Source organism: Leptinotarsa decemlineata, unplaced genomic scaffold (assembly GCF_025532065.1).
Source record: "Leptinotarsa decemlineata unplaced genomic scaffold, Ldec_3_MD MMD2_tig00000035_RagTag_RagTag, whole genome shotgun sequence".
In the NCBI taxonomy this organism is placed as follows: Eukaryota; Metazoa; Arthropoda; class Insecta; order Coleoptera; family Chrysomelidae; genus Leptinotarsa; species Leptinotarsa decemlineata.
This window is the reverse complement of record NW_027412540.1, coordinates 1,053,800-1,068,537: the sequence shown is the minus strand read 5'-3', so window position 1 is coordinate 1,068,537 and position 14,738 is coordinate 1,053,800.

Genomic DNA, 14,738 nt, shown 5'->3' with positions numbered 1-14,738 from the left:
CAGAATAGCAGTAGGACTTAGGATGGGTTCATCTATTTGTGTTTCTCATACTTGTGTTTGCGGTAGTATAGTTGATGAGAAAGGTACACATGGTTTGAGTTGCAGGAGAAGTGCAGGGCGTACATCTCGACATCACCAAGTGAACGACATATTGAAACGAGCTATGTTGTCAGCGCATGTTCCTGCAATTCTGGAACCCTTAGGTACCAGTCGAGATGATGGTAAACGACCAGATGGTATGTCTCTCATACCATGGAAATACGGTAAACCTGTGGTATGGGACTTTACTTGCGTCGACACGGTCGCGGCTTCCCATCCAGCCGAAAGTTCCAAGTCTGCTGGAACTGCAGCATTGTCTGGCGAGAAATTGAAAAAGAAAAAATACCAAAATCTTGGAAACAACTATCTGTTTCATCCAGTAGCGGTTGAAACTTTTGGTGTTTATGGCCCGGAATCTCTCTTTTTCGTTCATGAACTCGGAAGGAGAATAGGCCAAGCAACGAATAATCACCTTTCTACCTCTTTTTTGATAGAAAGAATTAGTATTGCTATTCAACGTGGCAATGCTGCTTCAGTACTTGGAACTATTCCTCCTTTACATAATTTTGATGAGATCATGCATTGCCCTAATTTCAGTACGGAACTGAAACCTCTTCGAAACAAGCCGAGATATGTGAATATTCATCAGTCTCCTATCAAGGTTAATTCACAAGTGATTGATCCACCTTCTTCTTTTTCAGTGCGGTCAGTGGACTCAGGTCATTCTTGCCCCAAAAAGTGAGTTGCAGTCCTCGTGAAACTGGTACCCTTTCAGTGGAAGAGCTTCTGAAGCAAGAGCCGAATCGATTCCTCTACGAAACCCTTCTTCACTTGGAAGGATCGATCGCAGCCTGAGAAATGGTTCTTATGGAGATTCTGTGAAACATGTTCTTCCTTACGAATCAGTAGATAGTTGTCCTGAAAATCTAGAGAAGAAAATTGGATTGGATAATTTAGGAATCACTTGCTACATGAATAGCATTTTACAAGTGTTGTTCATGACGAAGAATTTCAAGAACGAAGTTTTAATGATGAACGAGAACGAGAATGTTTCCTACTTATTCATCAAACTCAAACAACTGTTCATGCAGCTGCAGTTTCGTAAGAAGGTATCATCTATGTTATAAGATATATATGTATATATATATACATATATATGTATATATATGTATTTCTATCTTTTGGTAACCAAGTGTTGCCCATCCTTACACTTGGCTGCACCATACTGATGATGGGCCAAAAGCCCGAAAAACGTGTCTATGGTTTGCCACTTTCATGAGTGCTATGTCCGATATTAACTTCTGTTTCTATATCAAGACACTCAATAACTTTCATATTTGTATAATTTCCTGGACCCGGATGTCACGCAGGTAGCTATAGCTGCCTCCGTGGTGATTTTGATAGTTTTCTTGTGAACACGAGATCTATCAACTGAAACCACAAATGTGCGGTTGGCTCCTGTTGGTGGCTCCGTGCATTTGTATTTCTATCTTTTGGTAACCAAGTGTTGCCCATCCTTACACTTGGCTGCACCATACTGATGATGGGCCAAAAGCCCGAAACACGTGTCTATGGTTTGCCACTTTCATGAGTGCTATGTCCGATATTAACTTCTGTTTCTATATCAAGACACTCAATAACTTTCATATTAGTATATATATATATATATATATATATAAGGTATCATCTTTCCTGGAGTCTTTGAAGTCCACCAGATACTCGTTAGGAATATACAATACCGTCTGTAAACCTTGCTGATTGATAGTTGAACCAAGTCTTCATTCATATAGGGATAATTACATGTTCCTCTGTGCACCTGCTCGCTTAGTAAAAATGAACGAAGAAAATATGCCATGAACGTGTATTTTAACATTTATAATATTCTCAACCAATACGAGAAGTACCTGGTTGCTCTCCATAAAAACATTTCAACTGTTCTTGATTATCATAATTACTAGGATTAACCCAATGATTTTCTGTATGATAATTGCTCAATCTTTCTTTACCGTCAGACGAAATGGTAGCCTAAATTGTTAAAAATTGTAAGACTCTGACGAGATTCATGATAAACTAAAAATAAATGGCTCTGACAACCGGCTGATGATAACTAATTTGTCATCTCAGTAAAAAGTGGAAATGTACGAGTAAAAATAGGTTCTTGATGGTTTACATTTTCTAACCTGTGGGAAAATATAACCTCATAAAAAATCATCTAAATTATTGAACTCTAGCAAACTACGTGATGTTCATGATAGAAGCGACAGCCGGAGATACTATTCTTGAATGTGATATAACGAGATGAAAGTTATATGCACATATAGATAACACTAAAATATTCCAATGAGAAACTGTGGCAGCAAATCATGTGTTTGTATTCAAATTTGTATTAAACAAGAAAATACTAATATTTCCAAACGTTGGAATAATTTGAACTCCAACATCTCTACTTTAACTGACATCCATTCTCCAGAATATGTGATAACAATTGCTTTCTTCAGCATGTGAAACATTCTCAACGTGGCCATAATATGAATTTAATAACAACTTGGACGTGTAAATGATTGTTGATGTCGGTCGTGTCAGCTATCGTGAGTCTCAAGTTTCAGAAAGACAGTCAGGAAAATATAGCGTGTTTTGTAGTTATTACGTCTCTCGTCAGTAGCTTCATCAAGCTGGTTGCAAAAAGCTGTAATAAACCAGGAGAACATGAACATTTTTATGCCTGACTGATTTTTCAAAGGAATAGATGAACTATGTATCTATTACACGATATATCTCACTAAGAAATACGATACAGATGTAATTTGGAACGAAACCTCTTTGAAAGAATGATTATTTTTCAAATTGTTTGAAACAACAATGAGTAAAGATAGGCACTATTTGAATTTGCATCAGTCATCATCATCGGAAAAATGAAATACTTATATGTTTCATACTTTTAGGATAGCCAAAAATCTATGAGAATTATGAACTAAAATAATATGTATGTCAGACAATATAGTCGATAAATTCATATGTATTCATATGAGATTGAGCTCAATCAGAGAACGTTGTGTCGTAGATATCGTCAGTGGTATTAGCCTGGATTATGAATACAATAATTTGAGATCAGCTGTCTTTACAAGAAAGAATATTGAATGAAAATGAAATGAAGGATGTGTGATGGAATTGGCCGATACTTGATAAAAATCATCAAGTAACACATTATTGTGAGATCTTCACTAGACACGCAACGTTTCACTATAGAATAACGCTTTCAAGAATCTCCATACTGACTAAATTCTACTTCAATCTACTCAATAATTAATAATTTTATATGAGTTTAGGTAAAAACTAATCAAAAATTAAATATTGCGGAAGAAAATTTCAACAAACTCATTAAATGATCATGTGAAAAACTAATTATCAATTTCCACATTAGAAAACAGATTCAGAAGAAGTGAAGAAATCAATTCAATTTGATCATTCAGTTATTTTGAGAATTTTGGAATCGATTAATTTCTAAGCATTACAAAAGATTGAGTTTGAAACCTGTCTCTTCGAAATGTAATACTTTATACTCCTGGTTGAACTCATGCACATTTGTTAAAAAATGATTCGCAAATATAGAATCGTTCATCAAATGATATACCAGAAACTAGAAAAGGTTCTTTCTATTTCGCCGATAAACAGTTTTGTGCAAGAACCACAAGTCAACTTATATATTCGTGACCTATCTGATACTGAAGTTTTGTCTATATTATTTTCAATAACATTGCATAACTATTATTTGTCCGGTAATAATAATAATTATGATGTTTATTCACTAACAAACAATAAAATGAAAAGTAAATATACAGGATAACAAAACGAGTGAGTATTATCAAAAATATTGTGAATAAACATGAATAGGTCACTGAAGTGTGGATAATAATTGTAGGTTGCTACACCACTTGTGTGTGACGACTCATGGTATTGTGAATGTATTAGCATGCTAATTTCCACATAATTTCTATCTCTATAATGTTAAATAATAAAGCAAAGGTTGTATAAGATAAATAAATGGAGTTGGTAAACTCTTGACATATGTGAAAAACAGACGCAGTAGTAAGTATGTATCATCACATTCAGGCAACCATATAAAGAAAAATATTGAATAATGAAATAGGTACATGGGAACGGTATATTCTTAAAAAATGTAGTGTACTCCGTAGTACACAATTAGTCATACAAACAGATATTCGAGGTTGAATGTATATATATATATATATATATATATATATATATATATATATATATATATATATATATATTTAATCATTTATTCATTTATTTATTTCTTGTATCTTGTATTACTCATTAAGTTGGTGGTCCTGATCACAAAGCTGAAGGAATTTTGAGCCTATTTTGCTCCCTAATATGTTTAACCGTAAAAACGGGGTCTTCCATCGCGAGTGGCGGACACTGTATATCATTTTGGCCAACCCCATTCAGGTGGTAGGTGCATTTTGAGCATTTCCATCAGTCCTGAGATTTTCATCGTTCTACCTTGAATATTACGGAAGATACGGGGGTGTTTCTAGGAGAAGTGGGACACACTATATATATATATATATATATATTTATTTATTTATATATATATATATATATATATATATATATATATATTTATTTATTTATTTATATATTCTAGATCGAATTTAACAAAAAGTTACTTGAAAAAGTTGTGTCTACGGCAATTTTATATCTATATGCCAAATTTAATGCAACTAGGATAAAGTTAACGTTTTGCTTATATCCTCTTTATTTTTAAAAACAAGTTTGGTTAATTGTCATCAATTCATGTATACATAACAAACTCATCATGGAGTTTAACTTTTCTGATAAATTTTTACTCATACGGACATTTTTAGAGAGAAATTAAAAATGTGCTATAAAAATTTTAACATGACTGGTGCAACGTTTCAATCACTTGGCTATTTTCTTAAAAAAACGTCAGTACCTTCAATTTTGAAAAAGCAGACAAAACTCAAAAAATGCAATAAGTATTAATAACATTACATTACTAGAGTTGAAATTACATCAAAATTTCTATATTCAGTATTTACAGATATTTATAAACACTAACTAGGGCGGTAAGGATGCTTAATAACGTTGAATAAAATTTTAAAGTAGGTCTTGACAAACAAAATGCATGCTATGGTAGTGTCAAGTTGTTGATTTACTTGTCAAATTTTTAACAGTTATTGTTGCAATAATGTTGTCTCTTCAGGAAATAATAGAAATAGTTTTTTAATATGTGGTGAGAATACACCATACCGGCAAATAGCTAACATTTTTAATGAACGGCATCCAGGAAAAAATGTTCAACATACTACTGTATCAAGGATAATGTCGAAATTCAGAGAAACAGAATCCGTAGCAAATCAATTTAAGAAAAAGAACACTCCAAGTAAATATGATGAGAAGGCCCAACTTAACATTTGTTTAAAAGTTATTGAACACGAGCAAACGAGCATAACCGATATTATAAAAAATACCGATTACAAGAGAGAAAATGTTGGAAAATTTTTATTAAAGAATGAATTTTGGCCTTACAAGCCAAAATTTATTAACACATTAAAAGAACGAGATTTTGATGTCCGTTTGGGGTTTTCATTCTGGTTTCAAGGAGAGAGAGAAGAAAATGTAAAGTTTCCGTATAAAATTTTATGGAGAGATGAGGCAACGTTCTCTCCAAATGGAACGGTAAGTTTCCAAAATTGCCGATGGTGGGCCCAAGAAAATCCCAATTTCACAGATGAATGTAGTGATCAGTATTCCTTTAAAACTAATATATGGTGTGGTATACTTAACGACCAAATAATTGGGCCATTTTTCTTTAGGGAAAATTTATCATCCGTCGGTTATCTCAACCTTTTAAATAATGAGGTTAGTGAAGTTTTAGGTAATATGCTTTTAAATATTGAACACTATCTATGATATCAGCTTGATGGCGCACCAATACATCACACGGTTGCTGTGAAACAGTCCCTCCAACAAATGTTCAGAGACAAAGTTATTGGACGTAACTGGGAACATTATTGGCCACCTAGATCACCCAACTTGACGCCTTTAGACTTTTATTTGTGGGGTTACCTGAAACGAAAAGTGTACCGAAGTAGACCATTTACTGGCATACAACATCTGGAAAATACCATTCGCGAGTGCTGTGCAAATATAAATCCCCGATTTATCAAAAGTGCAGTTACAGATATCAGTAGAAGGATCATAATTTGTATTGAACGTGGAGGACGACATACTGAAATGTAGGCTATAAGTGTTTGACAGCCTCATTTAGATCAATAAGTAATTTTTTGTACCCATTTGTATTTTCTATAATATTATTGTTGTTTAAAATTGGTGCATATGGTGCGCATTTTAGTGGTGACACTAAATATATATATATATATATATATATATATATATATATATATATATATATATATATATATATATATATATATAAATAATATATGTATATATATATATATATATATATATATATATATATATATATATATATAATATATGTATATATATATATATAAATAATATATGTATATATATATATATATAATATATGTATATATATATATATATATATATATATATATATATATATATATATATATACAGTGTGTCCCACTTCTCATAGAAACACCCCCGTATCTTCCGTAATATTCAAGGTAGAACGATGAAAATCTCAGGACTCATGGAAATGCTCAAAATGCACCTACCACCTGAATGGGGTTGGCCAAATTGATATACACTGTCCGCCACTTGCGATGGAACACACCATTTTTACGGTAAAACATATTAGGGGGCAAAATAGGCTCAAAATTCTTTCAGATTCATGATCAGGACTACCAACTCACTACGATTACACTTTTTTCCTGAAAAAATTTCAGTCCTGAAAAATCCGAATTTGTCTCACTTCTTAAGGAAACACCCCCGTATCTTCCGTAATATTCGAGGGGGAACGATGAAACTCCCAGGACTGATGGAAATGCTCGAAATGCATCTACCACCTGAATGGGGTTGGCCAAAGTGACATACACTCTCCGCCACTCGCGATGGAACATCCCATTTTCAGGTAAAACATATTACGGCGCAAAATACACACATCGGAAAAGTCTAGGGATATTTTTAAAAATGGCAATAATTTTTTTAGATCGCTTTAGGGAAAAAAAGTTGACGGGTGATTATTAAACGAATGTAACTTACAACAAAATTTATTAAATGGTCAAAAATACTGAGTGCGCATATAAGCAAAACTAAAAAAAAAAATATGGCTCTTCTTTGGCACCCCGAAAAAAAATCATAATACAAAAAAATTGGAATCAGTACAAAGTATGGCCTCCACGCTGGTTTATTACGGCCCTACATCTATCGTGCATCGACAAAATGAGATTGTCAATGTCTTGTTGAGGTACATTTGCCCATTCAGCGATTAAAAGCTCTCTCAATTGAAACGTTGTGTGAATGTTCCCCATACGCGGAATAATTCTTCGTTGAAGCATGTCCCACACATGCTCGATGGGATTCAGGTCCGGTGATTGTGCTGGCCATGGCAATACATCAACTCCTTCGTTGGTGAGCCAGTCAGTCACTAGACGCGCGACATGTGGACGAGCATTATCGTGCATTAGGTGGAAGTTTTCACCAACAGCACCAGCAAACGGACGGACGATAGGTAGAAGAATGGTGTCGAGGTACTGTCGAGCTGTGAGGGAGCGATTTGGAAAAACGAGATCGGTTCTGCCGCCGATCATGATTCCGCCCCATAGCATTACTGTACCACCTCTGTATGTGTGGACTTCCTGGACGTGTCTCAAACGTTCATTATTTCCAGGTCGTCTCCACAGTCTTACTCGACAAGAATCTGGATTCGTCTGTAAACAAAACTGTGGCCCAATCATTTGCATCCCAGTTTTGATGTTCTTGACACCGCTCTAATCTTCTACTGCGATTGCCTCTCGACAAAGGTGGACATCTAAGTGGCCTTCTGTTGTGGAGATCTGCTTCATGCAGTCGATTTTTGACAGTATCACGACCAATGGTTACCTGGTGCGTCTGCTGCAACACGTTAACCAACTCAGGTGCTGTGATTGTCGGTTGTCTTCATGCGGTTAAGACCAAAAATCGGTCTTGAAATGCAGTTGTAGCGCGTCCTCGCCCTGGATGTTGTTCGGCTGGACTGCCAGTTTCACGGAAACGCCGCCACAATCGACTGATAACAATTTGGGAGACCCCCAAACGAAGAGCTACATCATTTTGTCGCATGCCACCTTGAAGAAGCCCTACAGCTCTATTCATCTCAGCCAATGGTAAGTGATGGCGTTCCATGTTAAAGCACAATATTTCCAGTTTAATTGCTAAGCAAGAACTGCATAAAATGTACAAACTCGACACTTTCAGATTATTCATTTTAGCCGAAAACCTACAGTTTGTAAAAAACTTGATAAAAGATCAGTTACCGTTTTTGCAGGCTTTGTTCAACCCATAGAAATCTACAGGGTGGTCGAGTGTACCAATTTAATCGAAATTAAACGACCTCATGCATTCATTTTTATGATATTTAGTATGTTATAAAAATATCCCTAGACTTTTCCGATGTGTGTACTTCGCTTCCAATACCTGAACCCCTTCATTCTATCTGGAGAGTACTCTCAGGTATGAAAGATACAGATGCTGTGAGATGCTATTGACGAAAATGTCACAGCACCACATTCTCAGATTATCGAGATAGTGTGAAGCAGTGTATGAAAAATTATCGATAGCGGCATCTATTATAACTAAAGAAGATTATTCGTAAAACTAATTCTGGTTGCTGAACATCCAAATTCTATCCCAACCAGAAGTGAGAGCTCTCGATTGATGAGCAAAAACTGCAAAAAATCTATATTCAAAGGTTCACATCTCGAAAACTGTACCATTCTTTATATACATTGCACGAAGGAGATGAAATCTGCCGTATGGAGTATTGTTTATGGATGCAGGAAAATTATCTCAATGACAGGAATTTTTTAAAGTATATCTTATACAGTGATGAGGCTACCTTTACCACGAATGGTGTTGTATCTTCCCAGAACATGATGTTTTGGGGTGAACAAAATCCAAATTGGGTGGTGAATTGTAGAGACCAAATACCTCAGAAAGTTAATGTGTGGTGTGGTATCCTGAACGAAAATATTATCGGGCCATTTTTTTTCGATCGAAATTTAAACGGACGACTATTCGTTGATTTTCTCGAAAATGTATTTTCCGATGTGTTGGAAGAACTACCTTTGGATGTGAGACACAGCATGATTTTTCAGTTAGATGGTTCACCAGTTCACAATAGTGGCATAACAAGGGTTTGGTTGAATAGGGATCTACCTATGAAATGGATAGGACCCAATAGCCCTCTCGTAGTATGGCCACCACGATCCCCAGATTTAACTCCACTGGATTTTCATCTATGGGAAACTTGAAAAAATGAGTTTATAAGGATAGGCCAACAAATGAGGAAGATCTCCGAGGAAGAATTATACAAGCGTGTAGAGAAATCACACCTAGAGAACTGAGAAGAGTTGGAGGAAATAATAGAAGGCGCATAGAATAATGTATTCGATTGGAGGAAAATTTCATAGAAGGCACGAAAATATAAAATTGTCAACAGTTAATTCATTTGAAATTAATTGTTTTGGTTTTTAATTGAAAATGTGATTTTGAAAGTAGTACTTCGAGAGAATTTTGAACTACATAACATTTTTTGAAACAAAATATCCTTGTTTTTTTTTTTTAATAATGGGAAAATGAGAATATGAACTAACATTAACCATCCTAAAACCTCACTTATTACATGTTTCCGTTCCTCTTACAAAATTACCATTTTCTCTCTTATTGAGAAGGAATAACTTTCCTGACAACAAAATAAAAAATAAATTATTGATGTGAAAACAAAAGTCGAGTTTCTCTTAAACAATTTCGTTCATGTTCTGATGTCAAAACCAAAAAAAAATCTACTTCAATTATTACGGAAGATACGAGGGTGTTTCCATGAGAAGTGAAACAAATTCGGATTTTTCAGCACTGACATTTTTTCAGGAAAAAAAGTGTAATCGTAGTAAATTGGTAGTCCTAATCACGAATCTGAAAGAATTTTGAGCCTATTTTGCCCCCTAATATGTTTTACCGTAAAAATGGGGTGTTCCATCGCGAGTGGCGGACAGTGTATATCACTTTGGCCACTTTACTCCTTTGAGGTGGTAGGTGCATTTTGAGCATTTCCATCAGTCCTGAGAGTTTCATCGTTCTACCTCGAATATTACGGAAGATACGGGGGTGTTTCCATGAGAAGTGAGACACACTATATATATATATATATATATATATATATATATATATATATATATATATATATATATATATCACGTGATTATATATTCGTTTTTTCCTGTTCTGTTATGACTTCTCCATGGTTTCCGAAAATATCCAAATTATTCTAACCAAAAGTTAGATACAGCGCGATTAAAACATCAAAACAATAAAATAATAATGAAACTGGAAACTATAAATAAAATCATATAAAATGATAATACCTATCTACATCCGGCCATCCGACATTGAATCCGACTCGGATCCACTCTGGTTCTCGATCCATGGCTTCATAAATTCCGCACATGTAGAAGTACGCAGTGGTCCCTCATCATGACCTACCTTCATTACGTCATATCTTTCATTAGGTTTTGCTTTAACAATTTCATAGGGTCTTAAAAATTGTTTACATAATTTGAGTCCACCTCCGAATTTTGTCCTTTTTATAGCCACCAATTCTCCTTTTTCATAAATTCTTGGAGTTTTTCTTCTCAAATTATAAGTTCTTCGATTTTCTTCTTGAACTCTGAGGATTTGTCCCTTACATTCTGTTCTGATATCTTCCGTATTTTCATTGAACTCTTCTATCACTGCCTTTTCCAATAGTTCTTCAATCATAACATATTCCTTAATTTTCATTCTAACGGCCATTAAGATTTCAAAAGGGGTTACGCCAATACTTCTCTGTATAGTTGAATTCAATTCTCTTTGTACCTGATTCACGAATTTGTACCACTTTCTCGGATCTTCTATACTGAGTTTGGTAAGCACAGAAATTATTGTGCGGTTCACTCTTTCTACCTGGCCGTTACCTCTTGGGACTCCAGTATAGTAATCAACAAATGATGAATACATTCCTCTGCACAATAATCTTCAAATGATTTTGCTGTAAATGCTGTTCCTCGATCTGTTATGATCCTCGATGGATTACCAAATACTTGCTTCTGTCTTTCCAAACACGTAACTGTTTCTTTCGCTGTTACAGATTTACATGCATATAGCCAATGAAATTTGAAAAAATCATCAACAACTACTAAAATATATTAGTAATTTTTATTAGTCGAAGGCATTGATCCTAAATGATCTGTGTGATGAGTATGTAAGGGTCCTTCTTGTTTAGATAATGGATGTAACATGCCTCCCTTTTTTTCTTCTTTTCTGTTGCCCAACATGCACGGTACACAATTTCTTATACAATTTTGAATTTTACTCTTTTGATTCGGTATAAAAAATTCCTTTTTCACAACTTCTTCTGTCTTCGATATTGTGAAATGTCCAATTTCATGCGACTTTCTAATCAATTCAGTTTGCATAGATTTCGGTGCTACAATCAGCTCTTTTCCATTTTCATATTTATGAAGAATACCATTTTTTACGAAAAAATCTTCATACTTTTCTGTAGTTAATATTTTTTTTATACCCATTATAGGATCAATAGTTTCCTGTGCTACTTTCAGTCGCTCCATTATTCCGTCTTCTTCTGTTAACAAATTCGTCATTATCATAATAATTGGATTACGACTTAAAGCATCTACATGTGACATTCTTCTTCCTTTCCGATGTTCAATCTCATAGGAATACTCCTCCAATAATAATGCCCATCTAGCAACTCTTGTGGTTTTTTATTCATTGTTTTATGAAAAGCTGAACAGTCTGCCACAATTTTGAATTTGAAACCAAGCAAGTATATCCGAAATTTTTTAACAGCCTGAATTATCGTCAAAACTTCAAGTTCGTAGCTGGTATATTTCTCTTCAGCTTGAGTAGTCTTCTTACTCATGTAATATTTTGGGTGAAACATATAATCTTCATCAGACTTCTGCATAAGGCAAGCTCCATACCCATACCTACTTGCATCCGTATGTAACTGCGTTTCCTGGCCTTGTCTGTAGATACGTAATACAGGTTCAGAACTAAGTAATTTTTCAACTTCTCAAATGCTTCTTTTTGAATATATCCAAAAATGAATTTTTGTTCCTTCTTCAATAAATCACTCAAAGGTTTAGCAATGAGAGAATAAAATGCGATAAACTTCCGGAAATAACCTGTCAAACCTAGAAAAGATTGAATTTGTTTGAGTGTAGTTTGCTGTGGATAATTCTCTATTGCCAATGTTTTTTCACTGGAAGGTTGCACTCTCCCATCTTCAATGATGAAACCCAAAAACTCTACATGCGTCTTCAGTAGCTGACATTTCTTCTTTTCAATATCCAATCCATAGTCTTTAGCAACTTGTAAAACTCTTCTTAATCTCTCCACTCCTTCTTCTTCAGTTGAACTCAGTATTATTATATCATCCATATAGTATATAGTAATATTTTCACTAACAAGCTTTATGAAAATACTGGATGCGAATCTCTGAAATACCGCTGAACTATTACATAATCCAAAAGGACATTTTAGAAATTCATACTGTCCATTCTGTGTAACGAAAGCAGTATATTTAATACTGGTTTCTTCTATATCTACATGAAAAAATCCAGTCCTTAAATCAATTGTGCTGAAATATTTAGTATCCTGTAACCTATCCAATACATCTTCAATTAAAGGAAGAGGAAATCTGTCTTTAATTATATTTTTATTTAATTTTCGAAAATCACAACATATTCTGGTGCTGCCATACTTTCTTACAAGTACCAGTGGGCTGGCAAAATCTGACGAACTAGGTTATATTATTCCTTCCTTCAACCAATCTTTTATTTGTCTCTCCACTTTTTCTTTTACAGGTACTGATAACCTTCTAGGACTCTGGTATAATGGCCCCTCACTCTTCATTATGATCTTCATTTTGATATCCGTAATCATCTTCTTCTCCGGACTATAGTCTTCTAGCATTTCCTTCACTTGTTTTCTACAAGATTCATTTTTTATGTGGCTGACATCAATTACCTCAATAGCTTTCTCTTCATCCACAGTCATATTCAATAGAACATTTTCTTTTTCCTTTTTGAAAATTAAAATTTCACCATCTCGAAACGATACATCTGCTCGAAGCAATAAGTCATTCCCAACAATAGCTTTGAAATTCGAAGTTTCAGTGGGTATGAAATGAACTTCCAATACAACTTCTTCGCCGTTGACCAGCGAATTGTTTTCGAAAAATCCTCTTGTTGAGATTCTATTTGGTCCGATGCATCTCAGACGGATTGAATGATTATTTAGTTCAACTGATTTGAAAAACATATCATGAACATCTTGTCTTATTGCAGTTATATCACTACCTGTATCTAATAGTGCAGTCAACTGAATACTACCTATAGTTATATTCACACTGTTTCGGGAACCCATTTCTATTATTGCTATATTGGAACTGCAACCGTCTTGATTTCCATTCATTTTTTTGGGACAATTTGTCGAAACATGTCCATATCCAGAACAACTGAAGCACTTTGTTCCTTTGAATTTATCAGGACATTTTTCAGACATATGACCTCTATTGCCACAGTTGAAGCAACGTCCCTCACTTCTCTTCCTGACATGCCTGTCATAACGATGACAAGCATGAAAACGGGTAATGACCCGTCTTCATTTCCTTTCTCAAATCTTTTCTAGAATTCTCACCTTGACTTCTTTCATATCCTTGAGTTGATCTACCAGATCTCACTTTTTCATAGATCTTAACTTTGTCTTTGAATTCAGAAAAGTCTCTTGCTCCATATAAAATAATTTTATATGAGGTATCATCCTGTATACTATGAATGATATATAGAATTACAACCTCTTGCTCAAGATTTGCTCTATTTCCTATTTCCCGCATGGAAAGAACATACTCCTGTACTGATTCTTCTCGTTTCTTTTTTCGAGACATCAACAACTTATGTATCTGAGCACTGCTTACCTTAACTTCAAATTCCGCTTTCAATTTCTTCTTCAAAATTGACCAATTCGTAATTCCTTTCTCAGACTGAATAAATAACTTGGCTAATCCAGTTAAAGATTTATTTCCGTAAATCAGTTTTTGTAAATCATTCCATCCTGTGAGTTTTGAAATTTCCTCGAAGTCCAAAATCCATGTATCTACCGAATAGTCATCTTTTCCATCAAATGTTCTTATACTATCCTCAACATCTCTAAAACTTAACGCGAATGATTCTCTTCTTTTTTATTTTCCGTCTCTTCTAACACAACCGCCATCATCACTATCACTTTGTTCCGAATCTTCATTTACTTCTGACTTCCCGTCTTCTACCTTATCATCCGTCTGTCCCTTATTGATTCCATTCACAACTTTCAAGTCATTCATGAAAGAACAAATGCGATCTAATTACTATTACCCGAATAATCAAGATCAAGTATGTGGCACACAGTAACAAGATCAG